This window comes from Lutra lutra, chromosome 10 (genome assembly GCF_902655055.1).
Source record: "Lutra lutra chromosome 10, mLutLut1.2, whole genome shotgun sequence".
Lineage (NCBI taxonomy): Eukaryota > Metazoa > Chordata > Mammalia > Carnivora > Mustelidae > Lutra > Lutra lutra.
The window spans coordinates 78,508,616-78,530,088 of record NC_062287.1 but is presented as its reverse complement, the minus strand read 5'-3'; the positions used below and the strand labels follow the sequence as shown (position 1 = coordinate 78,530,088).

General features: G+C 35.8%; 1 protein-coding gene and 1 non-coding gene across 2 annotated transcripts in view; one reads left to right on the top strand and one right to left on the bottom strand.

The window, feature by feature from the left end:
- Positions 1 to 21,473, bottom strand: part of LUZP2 (leucine zipper protein 2) — a 479,539-nt gene that overhangs the window by 28,431 nt on the left and 429,635 nt on the right. The gene's annotated exons all lie outside the window — the stretch shown is intronic.
- Positions 11,519 to 11,649, top strand: LOC125080286 (small nucleolar RNA SNORA9). Its single transcript, XR_007121309.1, has one exon. It is a non-coding gene; the product is annotated as a small nucleolar RNA SNORA9 (small nucleolar RNA).

Genomic DNA, 21,473 nt, shown 5'->3' with positions numbered 1-21,473 from the left:
CTTCCTAGAATTTATACAATCTGATTTTTATTCACACCAGTAGCCCCAAGATAAAGCAGATTAATAAAAGAGGGCACAGACAAAGCTGTATGCATTTGGAGAGAATGGAAGTTAAATCCATTTGGGATAATAATAAAGGGCTTGATGGAAAGAGCAAGCTTTAAAATGGGCCTGTGAGTGATTAAGACAAGAGTGAGTGAGAGCATCCTAGGTGAAGGGAAGAGTATAAGCAAAGATAGGTAGAAAGAATATTCAGCTGTTTTTTTTCTGTTGGTTTACAGGGTAGCAATAGAGTCGACATGAGAAAAAATGCTCAAGAAAAATGCTACAAAGTAGGAAGGCAATTCCAAAATCGAGCAGCAAAGTATGTGTTTAAATTTAGTAGCCAAATAAGAGTCCGCTGGATATTTTAACACAGGCATATGACATGGCTAGAGCCTCTGTTAGGGTGATATAGCAGCACTATAAAGGCAAAAATGGAACAGAGGAAAATTAGGGTGTGGATATCAGGAAAGAAACAATAAACATTGATCAACTAGATGGTAACAAAGGCTGAACTAAAGTATTAATTCTGGCAATCAAAAAGAGATTGCTTTTTGTTGTGAGCAAAGATTAGAACCTACAAAACTGAAAAATTCTATAGAAATAGAGAAACCTAGAGAAAAGGCAGGTTCACAGCAAAGAGGATTATTTGTGTATTGCTAATAGAGAATTTAAAGCCCTCATGACTCTTAAATAGCTTAGACACTACTCAATAACCATGTTAAATATATTAGCATGAATCAAAACAGCCATTTAATCCAGCTAAAATCTACTGGACTTCCTATAACCTACAAATTACAGATAGTTTGAAGAAATAGGTTAAAAAGTGCAGGGGTAACATATAAATGCTAACAGTAAAGTCTCTTCCAGCAATCAGAGAAAGAACCCCCAACTGCAAAAAGACAGAAGAAATCCCATTAATAGGCATGGAGTAATTTTAGTAGGTTTTGTTTTTGTTAAAACAGCCAAATCACTGAGTAAACATCCCCAACATACCTCTGAAAATTTATTTAGTGTATAATAGCATTAAAGGAAACTGAAACATAAAAGTCATTCATCATTCTAGCAGTAATTATTTTTACTTCTCAATGTTGTCTTTCAGTCTTTGCCCATATCCTCATGGATATTTACAGAGTCACAATTACAGTGCTCATGATATACTTACTTCTGTTTTTACACACACATATATGTTTTATCTATCTAGAGATAGACATAAGACTATAAGCATCCTTTACATGCCTAAATAGTATTTCATAGATGACCTTGCAAAAATGTGTATTTCAGTTAAAGACTTCAGTGGTTCTGAATTTCAGGTTATAATATTGTGAAGACTATCAGTCTTCTTGGTACCAGTCTGCAGGATAGCTCATATCACACTCATCACGGGTTTAAATATCTGACTCTTTATAAGCTGGGAACCCATGAAGGAAAGATATCATGCCTTATTCATTATCACATCCTTTGAAGCCAGTACATATTTTGTACTCAGTAAGTTTTGTTTTTCCTTTCATCATTTATTTAAGATCTATTTCTTAGGACTAAAGGAAACTAAGAATTAAGGACCAAAACTAAATCAAGAGGAATGGCTATATTTATGGTAAGAGAAATCTTTCCAAAACGTGGCAATCGGAATTCCTTCTAGCGGCATGAGTCAACACTAATTGTGCATCCACTCTGTAAAAGTAGTGTGTTTCGAACTGAGATCAAACACTAAAAACATAGTTCTTGATCTCAAAGAGCTATCATTTGCTCCTCATTAATTGTCATTGTATCTTCTACTTTCCTAATAGCTCCTGATTTCATTCTGGAGGGTTGCCTCTTTCATGATATGGTGTTTCCAAAGTACTGTTTTATGTATCAAATTCCCTGACCCCTCTGATATTGGCACATGACCCAAGTTAGGTCATGATACCTCCATTCTTGGAATACTGATTACATTAAGAGGAGGCCATAAATGGTTAGGTACATTAATTCTGTTAGGGTGCCTTGTCCAAGTTGTTTCTATAATACAACCCTTCCTTATGGTTCATATGTGCAGTCTTCTGAAGCAGCCTTTGTTTTTGCCCATTTCCAGGTGTGTTATTTCTATCTTTTCCTTGGTACTATGAGTTCCTGATGTTATATGAATAAAGTCTCTTCATTTAATCTGGTAAGGGTCAGTGTTGGTTGAATGTAATCAGAGACCTGGATGATACAGGGAGTCAAATCAATAAAATAAAACTGATAGCAAAACATAAGGGCTGAGATAGAGGTTTACCATGGAAACTAACAGAAAGGAAACGGAACCCAGAATAAATAACAAAGGAGTATTATTCAAAGGAATAATAATATTCAAAGGAATAATAACAGTCTCACCAGTGATGGAGACTACATTTTAGGGTAGATATTCAATATGTTCCTAAAAATGTAAATGTGTAGCATATTAATACATTTTAATGTTTGATTTTTTTTCATAAAAGTACTGTACATTTGTAAAAATGCTCCCAGATTTTGGTGGTAAGGTTGAGGCAAGGACTATGTCCAAAATAAAAGGTCTTCTCTATCTATCTTTCTATCTATCTATCTATCTATCTATCTATATGTCTATGTCTCTGTTTTTGTGGGCTTCTGCTAATTTGGACAGATGATAAAAAGAGTTTTATTAACTATTAAGTGCACAGAAAACAGAGGGAGAAGAATGACAGTGTAACTTTTCTCTTCCATAAGTTTGCCAAGGCTACTCTTGTGCTCACATATTAATAAACTGAGGTGCCTGGTTTGCCAATGTCTCTATCAATACTGAAGTTCTCTCTAATTTGCTTCAGGAAAAAAAAATTACATATATTACTTACAAAAACTGGAGGAGATGATACATTGCTTCACCAGTGTGAGCAATGAAGTATAAAAAGTTAAATCACTTTAAATACAAAAATTTAGTATTTAACTGAGGAACTGCTTACATTTAAATATAATACATGTTATCTTTAGCATAGGCTTTTGGCATCAGTGAGATGCTCCTTGTGGAAAGAAGCCTTGTTGAATATGATGAATTAATACAGAATGGGAACTGACTTTGGAGAAAGATAATGTATTTTTGGAGTTAAAGAAATGAGGACTCAGATTCTGGGTTAACAGTAAATAAATTGGGGACTTGGGAAATCTATATAATTTCAGAGGGTCTCTGTTTTCTACAGCTTTGCTAAATTAGGTCAAGGACACCAAACTCGCAGTATGGTTTTGTTCTGTTGATTGTTGTCATTTTTTTAACTTTATATTTTTAGAGCTTTTTAGGTTCACAACAAAAATGAGGGAGAGATGCATTGATTTTTCATACAGCCCCAGTCCCACACATGCGTAGCCTCCCCCATTATCAACATCCAACACCCGGTTGATACAAATGTTATCAAGGATGACCCGGCATCAATACATCATAGTCATTTAATGCCCATAGTTTTCACTCTTGGGTTTGGAATAATGTATAATAATATCTATCCATTATTGTATTATCAGAATATTTTTCATGGCTCAAAATCCTCTGTGTTCTACCTATTTGTCCTTACTTTCCTCAACCCTGGAAATCATAGTCCTTTTGATTTTTCCATAGTTTTTCCTTTTCTAGAAAGTCCTATAGTTGAAAGCATACAGTATGTAGCTATTTTAGACTGACTTCTTTCATTTAGTAATATGCATTTATGTCTCCTCCATGTATTTTCATGGCTTAATAGCTCATGTCTTTTTAGTATTGCTTAATATTCCATTGTCTGGATGTACTATAGTCCAAGACCAGATGACTTCAGTGGTGATTTCTACAAACACTTAATGAATAATTAATACCAATCCTTCTCAAACTCTTTTTAAAAATAGAAGAAGAGTAAATAATTCCAAACTCATTTCACAGGGTCAGCATCACCCAGATACCAAAGTCAGACAAGTACACTGAAAGAAAACAAAGTTGCAGGATAAGATCCCTGATAAACACGAATGCAAAATATTAGCAAATCGGGGGTGCCTGGGTGGCTCAGTGGGTTAAATTAAAGCCTCTGCCTTCAGCTCATGTCATGATCCCAGGGTCCTGGGATCGAGCCCCACATCAGGCTCTCTGCTTGGCAGGGAGATTGCTTCCCCCCTGGCCCCACCTGCCTGCCTCTCTGCCTACTTGTGATTTCTGTCTGTCAAATAAACAAATAAAATCTTTTTAAAAAATCAGCAAATCAAATTAAAAAATACACTAAAAAGATCACATACCATAATCAAGTGTGATTTATTCTAATGATGCAGGATAGTTCAATATCTATAAATCAGTCAGTGTGATATATCACATTAACCAATGAAGGATAAAATTATTTAAGCATCTTGGTATGCAGGAAAAGCATTTGTTAAAACTCAACATCCATTTACTTTCCAAAAACTCTCAACAAAATGGGTAGAGAGGAAACGTACTAAAGTGTAATAAAGACCATATACAACAAGCCCACAGCCAATATCATATTCAATGGTGAAAAGCTAAAAGCTTTTCCTCTAAGATGAGGAACAAGACAAGAATATCCACTCTTGCCATTTTTATTCAACACAGCATTGGAAGTTCTAGCCAGAGCAGGTAGGCAAAACAAACAAACAAACAAACAAACAAACATATGGTATCCAAATGGAAAGAAAGACAGAAACTTGCCTTTATTCACAGATGACATGATATTATACATATATAGAAAACCCTAAAGATCACTCCCAAAACCGTCAGAACTAATAAGACATTTTGGATCATAAATGAATCCAGTTGCAGGATACAAAAACAATATATCAAAATCTATTGTGTTCCTAAATGCTAATTATCAGAAAGAAGAATTAAGGGGATGCCTGGATGGCTCAGTTAGTTAAGCATCTGCCTTCTGTTCAGGTCAGGATCCCTGGGTTCTCAAACCAAGCCCTGTGTCGGGCTCTCTGCTCAGCAGGGAGCTTGCTTTTCCCTCTCCCATTCCCCCTGCTTATGCTCGCACTCTCTCTCTCTTTCAATCCTGTCAAATAAATAAATAAAATCTTAAAAAAAGAAAAGAAAAGAAAGAGGAGTTAGGAAAATAATTCCAGTTACAGTAACATTAAAGAGTATAAAATGCTTAGAAATAAAGATTTGAGGAGCGCCTGGGTGGCTCAGTGGGTTAAGCCGCTGCCTTCGGCTCAGGTCATGATCCCGGGGTCCTGGGATCGAGCCCCACACTGGGCTCTCTGCTCAGTGGGGAGAGCCTGCTTCCTCCTCTCTCTCTGTCTCTCTGCCTACTTGTGATCTCTGTCTGTCAAATAAATAAATAAAAAACATCTTTATAATTTATGATACAGATGCCAAGACTATACAATAGGGAAAGGACAGTCTCTTCAATAAATGGTGGGGGGGAGGGGGGATGCCTGGGTGGCTCAGTTGGTTAAGCGGCTGCCTTCGGCTCAGGTCATGATCCCAGCGTCCTGGGATAGAGTCCCACATCGGGCTCCTTGCTCAGCGGGGAGCCTGCTTCTCCCTCTGCCTCTGCCTGCCACTCTGTCTGCCTGTGCTCATGCTCGCTCCCTCTCTCTCTCTCTCTTTCTAACAAATAAATAAATAAAAAATCTTTAAAAAAAAAATGGTTGGGGGGGAAACTGGACAGCAACATGCAAAACAATAAACCTGGACAGCTATTTCATACCATACAGAAAAAGGAACTCAAAGTGGACTAAAATCTTGAATGTAAGACCTGAGACTATAGAATTCCTAGAAGAAAATGTAGTTAGTAAACTCTTGACATTGGTCTTGAAGATGATATGACACCCAAAGTAAAGGCAACGAAAGCAAAAATAAGTGAGATCACATCAAACCAAAAAACTTCACAGGGGAAAGGGAACCATTACCAAAATGAGTAGACAATGTACTGAATGGGAAAAAGTATTTTCAAATCATTTATAGATGGCCAACAGGTACTTGAAAAGCTTGAAAAGATGCTCAACATCAGTAATCGTCACGGAAATGCAAATCAAAACCATAATGAGATATCACCTCACACTTGTTAGACTGGCTATTATAAAAAAGATAAGAATAACAATTGTTGGTGACAATGTGGAGGAAAGGGCACACACACACCCCCCCCCCGCACTGTTGGTAGGAATGTAAATTGATGTGGTCATTATGGAAAACAGTATGAAGTTTACTCAAAAAATTAAAAATAGAACTACTATATGATCCATCAGTTTATTTCTCTGAAGAAAACCAAAACACTAACTTGAAAAGATATATGCATCCCCATGTTCACTGTAATGTACACCATTATTTACAATAGCCAAGATATAGAAAAAGAATTAAGTGTCCAACTATGAATGAATGGATAAAGATACAAATATAATATTATTAGATATATATAAGATTATTCAGCCATAAACAGAATGAAATTTTGCCATTTGCAACAACAGGGTTGGACCTTGAGAATATCATGTTCAATAAAATAAGTCACACAAAAAAGACAAACACTATGGTCTCACCAAAAATCAAAAAACAAAAAATAAAATGAAGAAATAAGTTCATAGACAAAGAACAGATTGACAGTTGTCAGAGGTAGGGACTAGGTGGTGGGCAAAACGGGTGAAGGGGGTTAAAAGGTTAAAAGGTATACATTTTCAGTTATAAAACAAATAAGTTATGAGGATTTAATGTGCAGCATGGTGACTACAGTTGATAATACTGCATCACATAATTGGAAAGTTACTAGGAGAGTGATCTTCAAAGTTCTCATCACAAAAAAAAAAGTTTTGTAACTATGTAGGGTATGGATGTTAACTAGAAATTACTGCAGTGATTCTTTTGCAATATATACGAATATCAAATCATTATGCCATATACTCAAAACTAATATCATGTTACGTGTCAATTATATCTCAATAAGAACACTGAAAAGCCAAAAGGGAAATAGGTACATGCAGCAATGTGGATGGTGGCCTGCCACTGAAATTATATTTATTTTCTAATCACAAACTTTGATGTTTATAAGTTTTTGAATTGCAGATTGAAAATAAACTGTTTTCTTTAAATAAATACAAAAACAATAACAGAGCATCTACTTAGTATGCTATCTGGTATACAATGGAGTTCCCACAGAAATATATGTTAGGTCCAATGGCAAAAAAGGAAATATTATCTTATATGGTAACGGATGTGATGAAATTAGGGACCTTGGGAAGAGGAAATTACCTGGTGTCTTAGTCCAATTAGGTTGCCATAACAAAATATCATATACTGGGTGCCTTTAACAACAGAATATTTTCTCATAGTTCCTGAGGCTGAAAATACCCAGATCGGATTTAGCAGGATTTGGTGTCTGGTGAAGGTTCTCTTCTTTATTTGGAGACTGCTGACTTCTAAGTGTGTTCTCACATGGCAGAGAGGGAGCAAGCTCTCTGGAGTCTCTTAAAATCCTACCAGATCAAGGCTCTAACCTTACGACCTTAAATACTGAATTACTTCCTTAACGGTATCTTCGCCAAATACAGTTAAAACTTCAACCTGTGAGTTTTAGGGGGACACAGTTCAGTCTATACCACCCTGGATTACATGGATGGGCCCTAAATATCCTCCTGAGTGTCTATCTAAGACAGAGGGAGATTTCATATGTATACACAGAAGAGAACACAATGTAAAGATGAGGTAGAGACAAGGAGGATACAGACAGAAGCCTAGGAATGTTCACATAACCACCAAAAATTGAAAGAGGCATTCATGGAACATATTTTCCCCTAAAACTCCCAGAGAGAGTGTGTACTGTGAGATTTCAGACTTCAAGTCTCTAAACATGTGAGAAAATAAATCTCTGTTATTTTAAGCCATCACATTTTTTTTGTGATGTTACAGTAACCACAGGAAACTAAACAACTACCTCTTCCAGTAATTTAGAAATGTGTTAGATACTCATTTTCTTAGCACTTGAATATGTTCCATAATTCTTCCCAAAGCAAAATAATTTTAAATTTCCTCAGAAGTACATCCAAGATTCTCTTTTCTTTTTTTAAAAGATTTTATTTACTTATTTGAGACTGAGCGAACAGAGCTGGAGCATGGGGAGGGGCAGAAGAAAAAGCAGACTCTCTACTGAGTAGGGAGCCTGATGTGGGGTTTGATCCCAGGAACCCTGGGATGACGACCTGAGCTGAAGGCAGACACTTACTTCACTAAGCCACCCAGGTGCCCCTCTCATCTTTTCTGATGAATAATCCCAAAGCTCAAACCTTTCAAACAGCATGAGAACCTGTCTTAAACATAAAAACTATTAAAGAAACTGCTTTATAAGTGGATGAAATGAGCATCCTTGGCAGTGTACTTGTCAAAGGAAGAATCCCAGAATCAATGGCTTATCTTAGTCATTTTCATGTTCTGTTGGAGAGTGTATATATATATTACATGTGTGCATTTTCTCTGCATTGATTTTTATATACTATGTATATCTGAGGAAACTGGAATAGGTGATGTGTGAAGTTCTTTCCTTCGTAGTGGAAAGATCCAGAAGAATAATCAGGGAATGTGAAAGTGAATTGCATGGAAAAAATAGCTTTGATTTTTAGCTCACAAATTGTATTCTCACAGCAATGATAAGTGCAAATATATATATATATATATATATATATATATATATATATATATATGCAAACATATATAACATATACATCACAACATGTTCCTTTCAACTGGTAAGCACTTTAAATATAATATTTAGTGTTATTAAAACAGAATGATATAGATTTCATTTCTAACCAAGACTGAATAGCAATGATTACATTTACTCTCCTACCTGAACAAGTGAAAAAAAAATGGAAAAAAAAGTAAACAATGGTATTAAGAAAACTGACAAGTGACAACGAAGGGATGGTAGTACCTTAAAGAGAGCTATGGTGAGTGCTGTGAAGTGTGTAAACCTGGCGATTCACAGACCTGTACCCCTGGGGATAAAAATACATTATATGTTTATTTTAAAAAAAAGAGAGAGAGAGAGAGAGGACATAAATGAGATGTATAGAGCCTGTATCATTGTCAACTAGAGACCAAGAGAAGGGTACAGAGGAACCGAAACAATGAGAAATGATGGGCACCAAAGACCACTATTGGTAGGGATGAATTCTGTCAAAGCCTACACAGGCACTGGCCTCTCCAGAGAGGTTTGAGCTCTCCAAACCATGGTCTATATCTTCCTTATAATGAGGACCATGAACGTGAATGAAATGACTGGAATTGTTTTGTTGACTTAATTTATTTCCCAGGGTCCTGATAGACAAATGAAATAATGATTTTTTTTTTGAGAGAGAGAGCAAGCACATACGCATGCACGTGGACAGTGGGGGGTGGGGAGAGCAGAGGGTGAAGGAGAGAGAGAATTTTAAGCAGGCTCCGTGTTCAGCATGGAGCTCCATGTGCGGCTCCATCTCATGACCCTGGGATCATGATCAGAGCAGAAATCAAGAGTGGGAGTCTTAACCAACTGAGCCACCCAGGTACCCCCAAATTATGAACTTTTTAAAGGCAAAGAAAATGCCTCTTTCATCTCTGTACTTCTTCACAACTAGCATCAAAATTGACCAAAGGAAGATGTTTGATGCTACTTAGAAGAACAGACACATCACAGAACTCTTTATACTGTATCTTACCTGAACTCTGTGAGGCCGGTATTATTTGCTCCATTTCTGAGGTAAAGAAACTGAGACTTTGAGATGTTCATGAAGTCACCAAAATCAAAATGCTTTTGGATTATGCTGCTAATGATTAACCCAAGCTGTTATATTCTGATTTCTTTGTATTTCCAACTCCATCTTAACACCTCCCTATTAGACATAGTAGTTGATAGGATTCATCACCATTCACTATATGTCCTCTCTTCACCCTCAATTTACATAATAACTCTCCCCAAGCCTCTAGTTTCTGTATTACATGCTACTGGTAAAAAGAAAGGGGGCTTTTACAGAGTAATCTTTTTGTAGAGTCCGGTTTGCTACAATATACTTTAACTTCATTAAAGTCTGCTTTGAGATCAAGTAATTGCTTTAGGAATTTTTTTCTTTTTAAATTGGGACATAAAAATTACAATCTATTTGAAGAATATAAACACTTATATGTATTTACTAAATTAAATTTACCAAATATATTATTTTTCTACATAATGAGTACTTTGATCTAGTAAAAATCTCTGATAATTTTATAGATTGTTGACAAATGGAAGTGGTAAGGAAAGGTGGTATGAATGCCATCTACCTATAATTTTCCGAGAATCATCCCTTTTTAAACTTTAACTCACAAATATAAAATGAGACAAAGAGTGACCAGGAAAAACCTCTATGTGGTGATAGTTAAAAACAATTTTGGGGAGACTCAGAATGTTAGAAAAAGAAAAAAAAAAAGATGAAAGAACAAAGCTTCCTCCTTGTTCTACCTCCTTCTCTATCCTTATGGTAAAATAATATGCTATAATACAAATAAAATATATCACTAGCTAATATACAATTTAATGCCCTTCTAGTTCTGGGCTCCTAATTCTACTAAAGTCCTCCTGTTTTACTTCAGCAGAAAATACACATCCTTTTCTTTGGTTACCTCTTATTTCTGAATAACAGCTTTAACTTGAAAGCTCAAATCTTCCTGACATTCTGTTTCTTTCTAGTTCTTCAGTCTCAGATTGTTTACCAAAGTTAGATGATTGCTAAGAGGAAACACAGACCCTCTTGTGGGATTCTGTATAATAGAGTTATCTCTAAATAAGAGTCAACAAATCATTTCCTAAAAACAAACAGAGCTGACTGGATTCTTAACAAAAACAAATCCTGGAGTGCGCCCAAATCTCCTTTTGGTCTAATGTGAGCAGAAGTTGTCTGTGATAAATTCTATAAATACATACTATTCCAATTATCAAAAGTTATTTTGTTTGACAGGACCCCTGTGGCAACCTCGGGGTGTTCCGTATCTTCTGAAGGAGTCACACACTATCCTTTCTGTGCTTTTGTTCGATTTGCTCTTTCTGTCCCAATGTGCTTTCTCCGCTGACTCTGTAATCTGAGTTTTACCAGTGCGAGTGGCCCCTGCTCAGTCACTCCTTCCTTCTCAAATACCTCGTGAAGACGGTGGTGGGTATGGTAACATTGCTGTGATTCCAAGGGAGTAAAAAAAGATGCAACAACTAATAACATTTCCAGGAGAGGAGATATTAGAAAAAAGTTATATGCCAATTTTATGATAAATCTTCATGTCCAAGTGGTAAATTATGAGGAAGAAAAAAGGTGTATTAGAATCCCCGTTTTTGCAGAAAAGAAAATTAAAACTCAGATAGTGGCTAAATCATTTGTCCAAAGTCATAATGTTCTTAAGTTTGGTGCAATATTAGGGTATTAGTTTGGCTACTGCTTCTATGACAAATCACAACACACTGAGTGGAAAAAAGCAAGGCTAGAATCTCAAAATTCTATTGGTCAGATATTTGACATGGTCTCAGTAAATTAAAATCAAGGTTTCCTGTAAGCCCTCAGCATGCTTGGATCTGCGGTGCTCTTGTGCATTCCTGCATGCTTGAAAGAACATTTTGAAATGGTTTGAGGCCTTTCCCTGTTGCACTCAGAGCAAGGTTACAGAAATTTCAAACAGTTGATTGCTTTCTTCCATATCTGGTGTGCTGGGTATCGTCAAGATCCGTATTCTCTGATGTGGTAACCACTTACCACATATGGTTAGATTAAGTTAAATAAATTTTAAAAAATAAAATAAGTAAAATCAAGGTTTCAACAGGACTATGTTAATTTCCCAAGAATCTGCAGAAGGATATAGTCCTTTTTTACTAGCTGCTGGAGCGCACTCATGTCCTTCAGCCGTACCTCCCATCCTCTGTCTGCAAACTAAGCAAATCTATCTCTCTCTTTGTCTTCCATAGTCACAACTCCCTCCTTTTGCTCTTCTTGGCCACTTTTAAGATTGCTTTACCTTGCGCCCCTATAGATAATCCAGGTTAATCTCCCCATTTTAAAATCAGTTTATTGGCAACTTTATTTCTGTCTGCAACCCAGTCTGCTAGAAGAATGGCATCAAAACAGGTTATCTCACAAAAATTTAACTAAGTACAATTTGGAAAACTACCATGAAAGATTTTTTGATTGCTCTGAGAGTAGTGCACAGTATAGTGAGCCGACCCATCGGGAGGATCAGGTAATTTTTCCTGAAGAAGTAGCCTTGAAAACAAACCTGAAGGATGAGCAGTCCCCCAGGTGAGGAGGCCAGGCAGAGCCTCCTGAGTGAGGGAGAAAAATAGGTACAGGATTGAGGGATCAGAAAACTTTCTAATTTTAAGGAACCCAAAGGAAGCAATATGCCTGAGGAAAGATAAGAAGTGATGAAAATCCAATCGGAGTGGAAGACATGGGTGTCTCATTAATGTCTGCTGAATTCTCTCTCCCAACTTTGACTCTCAGCTCTACCCCCCAAAAAAATGGCATCCACATTTTTTTTTTTTAATTTCTTTTCAGCGTAACAGTACTCATTGTTTTTTGTACCACACCCAGTGCTCCATGCAATACGTGCCCTCCTTAATTCCCACCACCTGGCTCTCCCAACCTCCCACATTTTATATAGTTACAGCTTTCTCATCCATCTGACACACAGATGCCCTATGTTCACCCTCTACTGCATCCTCCTGCATCCTCCACAATGCTGATAGGGCAATGTGGTGAAAGACAAAGCTGAAGGCGATTGTGTTGATTGATCTTCCTGTTGACTCATTTCACCTTTCAGCTTAACATAACAATTCCTGGGACTGAAAACAGAAGCTCCTTTAAAGCCTTCCTCTACTTCTCTTTCTATACCTGCCTGTTACCCAGTTACTTTTCTCACTGTCAGTACTCCAAACCTCACCACTCACCATTTTCAAACAGTCCCTTCTTCTCTTTCCTCTCTGGTTCACTTGTGTGTGTAAACACACGCATACACACATGTGTCTGCACAGGGTTTTTAGGTCTTGCATTATTCCCAACAGTCCCCTTCTCTGTTCCTCAGCCCATGGTTACTTCTACCTTCCCCCAAATCCTTTTCCAGATAAATTCCCACTTACACTTGAAACACACTTGGGAGTATAACATGCACTAATGAATCTTTCCAAATTCTCCCATGGAAGATCACATTTTTCTTTGCCTTCTGTCCCTCCCTAAGATTTTTTATCATTGACATATGTTAGTTTTCATTTCTAATATGTTTAATTATCCCTTACCATACTGAAGACTCTATTAGTTAGAAATCATTTAGTTGTAAATTATATAATCCCCAACTAAAAATAGCCTAAACACTAAGAGTTATTATCTCACATAAGAAATCCTAAAATAAGGGCACCTGGGTGGCTCAGTGGGTTGAGCCTCTGCCTTCGGCTCAGGTCATGGTCTCAGGGTCCTGGGATCTAGCCCCGCATGGGGCTCTCTGCTCAGCGGGGAGCCTGCTTGCCCCCCTCTCTCTGCCTGCTTCTCTGCTTACTTGTGATCTCTCTCCCTCTCTCTCTGTCAAATAAATAAATAAAATCTAAAAAAAAAAAAAAAGAAATCCTAAAATAGAGGAGTTCTAGAGTTGGTTAATTTTGTAATCCAGGATGTCGCCAGGATCCAGTAATTTTCCATCTTTCTGCTTCTTGTTTTCAGAACACTCCTATATAATTAGGAGATGGCTACAGCATTTCTAATTTAATAACTTTCTGAATTATTCTTTTGGCTAGAAACTACCATACGTCCACTACATATTTTATCAGTTGTAGATGGTAGAGTCCAATTAATAAAACAATTTAAAAAGTTATTAAATTAGACCCCAGGAAAAGTTATTAATTCAGGAGACCCCAACATATCATAAAGATATGCAAGTCTTCCAAGAACTCAAAGTATTCATATTCTTAGTGGTTGTACCACAGCAGCAGAAAGGAAAATAATGTCTGCAGGTGATTAAATGTACAACCAAAATTCAAGCATTTGATAATAGCAGAATCCATTTATAGGTATATAAACCAACACCAGGAAAACAACTCTACAGAGATGACAACAGAAAAAAAAAAAAAAAAAAAGATGTAATTAGTGAAACACAAATAGTTACGTAGTGCCGCAATAAAGATGATTCCACAAACCAAAAAGAATGGAATTTTGGAATGAATGGCTTACTCAGTTGGTACAGCATGTGACTCTTGATCTTAGGGTCCTGAGTTCAAACTCCATGTAGGGCATAGAGCTTATTTTGAAGACGGAGGAGGAGGGGGTAGGTGGGGAATCGAATTTGTTAAAAAAAACCTGATATTTAGGTCCAGAAAATTAGAGTGCCTAAAAATAGGTTGGGTGTAGCTGGTTTTCCTGGAGGAAAATGTGGTCAGTTAAAAATGGGGAGAGGAATGATCTTACTTTATTAGAAAATCAGAAATGGAAGATGTTCATTCTTGGACATTTCTTTTAAAAAACACTCAGAAAATGACTTTAGCTATATGAACAAAGTATATGGTATGAGACAAAATAATTTGCTCCAAAGTAAAGGTCTTTTGTTTTTCCTTTGTGTCCATCATACTAAGACTATTATGGAACCATTCCCATTTTTATACATTAAAAATGTTAGACTTCAAAAAACAGTGGCTTTCCAAAAGGGTCTGGAACCTTGATTACATGCTTGATGCAGTTCACAGATGGTTGTTAACACGGGTGGAACTTAACAAATTTCCTCAAAATATTATGAGACTTTAAATAATATTCTATAAAAACACCCTCTAGGATGTGAAACTCTTAAGTCATTTTTGAGAAGGTTAAGTATGTGACACTAAATCAAAACAACACGCCTTTCCGCTCGTATTTCTTGCTTCTGAGAGTGGCTTCAAGAAACATTGGAAATGAGGTCTCCATAATATCAGCTTCAAAGGTGTGCCTGACAAAACTTTAAGCTCAATAACTTATTAGATAATCATTCATTCAGTAAGCAATCATTTATCACCTCCTGTATTGGTGCTAGGCACTGTAGCAAATGCTATTAAGTAGAGGGATGAATGAGGAAGGAAGAGGGATGTAAAAATGAACAAGCAGGATCTCTATCTTCACATACTCCATTCTTATGGTAGAGTACAAGGCAGATCTTTATCTAAGTGTTACTTATATATTTATTAAAATGGAAAAATGAAAAAAAAAACGGAAATAAGGACATACATGAATCGATTATAGTGTATATCTACAAGGAAATGATACATAAAATAATTCAAATAAAATTTATAATGAATTTTAATGAGATGTTATTTCCACTCACACAATATCAGCCAACTCTATCACTTTTTGTGAGCAACCTAATATCTCTGTAATTCATTTTACTCATATGAAAGATGAGGATACATTCTATATGATGGTGGATACCTACAGTTATACAATTGTCAAGATACTTGGGATGCCTGGGTGGCTCAGTTGGTTAAGCAGATGCCTTCGGCTCAGGTCATGATCCCAGGGTCCTGGGATTGAGTCCTGCATCAGGCTCCTTGCTCGGCAGGGAGCCTGCTTCTCTCACTGCCTCTGCCTGCCTCTCTGCCTGCTTATGTGTACTCTCTCTCGCTGGCAAATAAATAAAATCTTAAAAAAAAAAGATACATAGAATTTACACCACCAAGAAATATAATGTAAATGATGGGATCTGGGTGATATAATGAGGTATCTATGGAGGTTCATCAATTATAACAAATGTACCACTCTAGGGAGAGGTGTTAATAGTGCAGGAGGTTGTATGTGTGTTGGGAAGTGGGACCCAAAGGGTATATGGGAACTCTCTGTATTTCTGCTAAATTTTGCTCTAACCTGAAACTACTCTGAAAAATGAAGTCTATTTAAAGGAAAAAAAAAAAAAGGATAATACTGGATTATAACCTAAAATCTAAAACAAATATTTATTAGTCCATTCTAATATCAGTAAATGGCTGAATGAATAAATAAATGGGGGGAGGACGAATATTCCTTACAGAAGAATTCTAAGTAATATACACATAGGCATTCCCTCTGTAATAGGTGAAACTTAACTACCCCTCCCTCAAGTGTAGGATAAACTTAATGATTTATTTCCAAAGAATAAAGTATGGAAAATGACAAGTGCTAACTTTGTGGAGAAGTCTGGCAGGTACCATCTGTTTTTCTTTTCTTTCTTTCTTTCTTTTTTTTTTTTAGATTATTTATTTATTTATTTATTTAACAGAGAGAGATTACTAGTAGGCAAAGAGGCAGGCAGAGATAGAGTGGGAAGCAGGCTCCCCGCTGAGCAGAGAGCTCCATGCAGGGCTCAATCCCAGGACCCTGAGATCATGATCTGAGCCTAGGGCAGAGGCTTAACCCACTGAGCCACCCAGGCACCCAAGGGACCTGGGAAAATGTTAATCAGGATTTCTTAAGTACCCAGAAAAGCAGGCTGGCATGCATAGAAGGACCCTCACCCTAATAATAATAATAGGAAATTGAATCCCTAATCCATGGAAGTAAGATGAATGCTGGTTTTACAAATGGTCAACGTTGTAAGAAGAGGATAGGAAATGTTGCCTCTTGTGTCTTTACACAGCATTATGGGAAACTCTCTGTTATCTCCATCCTTTGATAGCGGGTGCCTCAGGTACTGAGACAGGTTCATATATATATATATATATATATATATATATATATATATATATATATATTAATTCCATCAGGAATGATTCCTGAATGGATTAGAGTCCAGTGGTAAATTTGGTCATGGAGAATGAGCAGTGACAAAATTAAAAATTCTCAGGGATTCAATGAGGTCACATGCTACATTCTGGTATTTTAATAAAGTCTGGACAATAAACATAAGGTTATTCTGGAAAACTAAACTTAAATATGGTAGTTTTATCATCATCTATGAAAAGACACTAATGAATATTCGCAGTTTATATTTGTTTTAAAATAAAATTAGAATATTTTACATACAATATTGGAAATGAAATGCTCTGAACCCCAAGCTCACTTTTCTTTGACTCTGTCTAGCCTTAAGGGGTATAACTAGCAAGAGTGGTAGGTTGGATTAAGGCAAAGTTGTTCCCATCATGGATACTGAAATTCACAATATACACATGACTAATGATGGAGTATGAAAAAGAGCATGTGTTTAATATGGAAATTCATAGCATTGCTGTCGCTAAAATGAGTATGTTTACTCTCCATGACAGAATGATTCTATGGGTGTGAAGAAGTTTTAAGAGAGATATAGCATCTCATGAACACATTGTAATTTGGGTAATGAGGAACTATTCCTTCTCTCAGATTCTTTGTTCATTAATTTATTAATTTGTTGCTTCATTCATCAAATATTTACCATTAGTTGAAGGTATTATGGTGAACTTTAGAGGAACTAAAATAATGAAGATATGCCCCAGGTCCTCAGGAATTTACTGTTGTGAATTAAACCATCAACCATATGTTCATCTAGTGCTATCACTAAAATGTTTCCAGAAGCATCAGAGACCAATTTTTGCATATAATGGAAAGATGGACTCAACTGATACTCTGTTATCTACCTACTTATAAGAAGCTAACATTAATTGAATATTTCTGAGTGTGCTTTAAATGCATTATCTCATTCAGTCTTCCCTAACAACCCTACAAAGTATTATTTAATACAAAGTATTATTATTGTGTTGTATGAGATAACTTTTTTTTTTTTTTTTTTGAGAACAGATTCTTCAAGATGTCAAAGCACTTGCCAAGGATTAAATCATTTAGGAAGTAACAGAGCAGACAACTGAATTCAGGTTTACCTGAATAGAAAATGGTTATGGGTTGTTTTTTGTTTGTTTGTTTTTTACCTTTTGGGCTCTCTATTCTAGTCTATTGGTCTACAGATCTGTTTTTATGCCACTACTATACTGTTCTGATTACTATAGCTTTGCAATATAGTTGAAATCAGTAAGTGTGATGCCATCAATTTTGTTCTTTCTCAGAATTGCTTTGGCTATTGGGAATCTTTTGTGGTTCCATACAAATTCTAGGTTTGTTATTTTCCATTTCTGTGAAAAATGTCACTGGTATTTTGACAGATTACATTGAATCTATAGATGGATTTTGATTGATAGTATGGATATTTTCACAATATTGTGTCTACAGAAAATGTTGAACCATTTTAAAGAGTTATCTTATAAATTTATCTCAGTGGTGCAGATTCTGTATGTAAAATCTTCTGAATCAATAGTATTGGCAGATCAAAATAGAAGACTCACAGTGCCTTTCAGCAACTTTACTGAGGTTATTAGCTCTGACAGTCGGAGTCTCTAGAGGTTTTCATGTATAGGATGTCATCTACAAACAGAGACTTTCTTCTTTCTTTCCCAGGTGCTTTTTATTCTTTTTCTTGCTAATTGCTCTGCCTAGAACAACTAATTCTGAGGGAACCTCTTTGTTTTGTTTCTGATCTTGGTTTTTCATAGTTGAGTATGACATTAGCAGCTATGGACCTGTCAAATGTGGTCTTTATTATGTTGAAATACATTCCCTCTATACTCAGTTTGTGGAGATTTTTTTTTTTTTTATCATAAAGGGATATGGAATTTGTCAAATGCTTTTTCTGCATCTATTCAGATGATCATATGATTTTTAAATCATTTATTGATTTGTGAGTGTTGAATCACCCTTGCATTTCTGGGATAAATCCCACTTAATCATGGTGTATGATCCTATCAATGCAGGATTGAATTCCATTTGCTAATATTTTATAGAGGATTTTGCATCTATGTTCATTGAGGATATTGGCCTATAATTTTCTTTTCTTGTAGTGTCCTTGTTTGACTTTGGGACCAGGCAAATGCTGACCTAGTCTAGATTTGGAAGTATTCCATCTTCTCTTTTTTTTCTTTGATATAATTGATAGTAATTCCTCTTTAAATTGTTGACGGAATTCACCAATGATGCCATCTGGTCCTGAACTTTTGTTTGCTGGGAGGGTTTTAATTACTGGATTTACTCTCCTTAGTAATGATTGGTCTGTTCAGATTTTATATTTCAGCATGATTCAGTCTTGGTACATTGCGTATTTCTAGCAATTTATCTATTTCTTCTAGGTTGTCCAACTTTTTGGTGCCTGATTGTTTGTACTAGTCTGTTATGATCCTTTTTATTTGTGTGGCATCAGTTGTAACACCATTTCTTTCAACTGAAATTTTATTGAGTCCTTTCTCTTTGTTTCTTGGTAAGTCTAACTGAAGTTTTGTCTATTTCATCTTTTCCAAAAAAAAAAAAAATCAGCTCTTAATTTCTTCTGTCTTTTCTATCATCTTTTCAGTCTCTATCACATGTATTTGCTTATGATCTTTGTTATTTCTTTTTTTCCGTTAATGTTGGGTTTAGTTTGATCTTTTGCTAATTCTTTGCTAGGTATAAATTAGGTTGTTTATTTGAGATCTTTCTTTTTCTTTATGCAGGTATTTATCACTCTAAATTTCATTTTTATTTTATTTAAAGATTTTATTTGTCAGAAAGAGAGAAAGAGAGTGAGTGCACACAGGCATGGGGAGTGGCAGGCAGAGGAAGAAGCAGGCTCCTCGCTCAGCAAGGAGCTACATATGGAACTCAATCTCAGAACCCTGGGATCATGACCTGAGCTGAAGGCAGATGCTTAATCAACTGAGCCACCCAGGCATCCCTCTAAATTTCATTTTTAGAACTGCTTTTGTTGCATCCCATAAGTTTTGGTGTATCAGGTTTCCACTTTTATTTGTCTGAAAAGTATATATTTTTTTTAAATTTCTATTTTGATTCCTGTTTTGACTCATTGTGCATGAATACATTGTTTAATCTTCATATACTTGTGGATTATCCAGTTTTCTTATGATTCTTTTATTTCATACCATTGAGGTTAGAAAGAATGCTTGTTATTATTTCAATCTTCCTAAATTTAGTAAGACTTGTTTCGGGGGCTAATATATGATCTATTCTGGAGAATGTTCCATGCATGCTTGAGAGGTATATGTATCCTGCCATTAGATGGAATAATCTGTAAAATCTGTTAGGTCCATCTAATCTAACATATAGTTTGAGTCCAATATATCTTTCCTGTTTGGATGATCGATCCATTGTTGAAAGAGGGCTACTAAAGTCCCTTACTACCATTGTATTACATTGTGGTCTATTCTCCCTTCAGATTTGTTAATATTCATCTTATATATTGCGGTGCTCCTATTTTGGGTACATACTTATTAATTTTATAATCCCCTGATGGATTGGCCCCTTTATTATTATATAATGGCTTTTTTGGTCTCTTTTCATAGTCCTTGGTTTAAAGTTTATTTTGTTTGATATAAGTATAGCTATCTCTGCTTTCTTGAGATTTCCATAAGGATAGAATGTCTTTTCCCATCCCTTCACTTTCAGTCTACATGTGTCATTAAAGAGGAAATGTGTCTGTGGTAGGCAGCATCTAGTTAGGTCTTGCTTTTATACCCATTTTCTTACTCTGTGTCTTTGAGTGGACAGTTTAGTCTGTTTACATTTAAAGTAAATATTGATAAGTATAGACTTCCCATTGCCATTTCATGAATTGCTTTCTTGTTGTTTTGCTATTTATTCCTTTTTTCCTCTCTTCTGTCTGCAAGGGGTTTGTCAGCAGAGCCACAGTTTCAGATGTAAGGTGCTGGTCAGGCTCTCAGAGTCTAAAGCCAGATGCACATGACTTCAAAACCTCAGTTGCCAATATGACCTAGTTTTGAGATTTAAGATGGGTCACTAACTTCTATAATGCCTTAGTTCTCTCACTTATAACATCAGAATACTAGCAGTACCACCTCAAAATGTTTTTCTGGATTTTAACTGAGAAAACTTGTGTAAAACCCTCAGCAGTAAGTCAGTTACAGAACAAGGACTCTATAAGATTTAAGTATTGTGATAACATAAGAAACAGTGCATATTTAAATGTTCATTCCTTTTTGTAAGAATATCTCTAAGGTTCTAAGTAATGTGCATTTTGCGACGGTGATTTGGTGCACAAGATTTAGCATAAAAAACATGGGTTTGTGTTTCAGTACATTTTTAAGTAAAATAGTTCCAGTAAATTCATTAAATTAATTATTAATTATTATTATTATTATAATTATATTATTATTAATTATTAAATTCATCACTATTATTATTATTGAGCAAGTAGAACTTATGCAATAGCCTACAAAGGAGAAAAGTTTGGTTTTTGAGTATACTTGATTTGAAAAACTTCCTAGGTTAGGTAGATACAGACACTCAGAAAATATTCTTGCTTTCATAAAGAGGAGATCAAAGAGGACTAAACATGTCATAGGAAAGCCTAACACCAGCACTCAAGGAGATTCAAAAAGACTGTCTATAATTTCACAAAATCCTGAATTCCAATGTGTTTCATATGGTGATGAAAAGCAAGGCTGCTATTTTTAATTTTCTTTGAAACATTTAAATCCAACTCAGTGCATTGAGGGTGG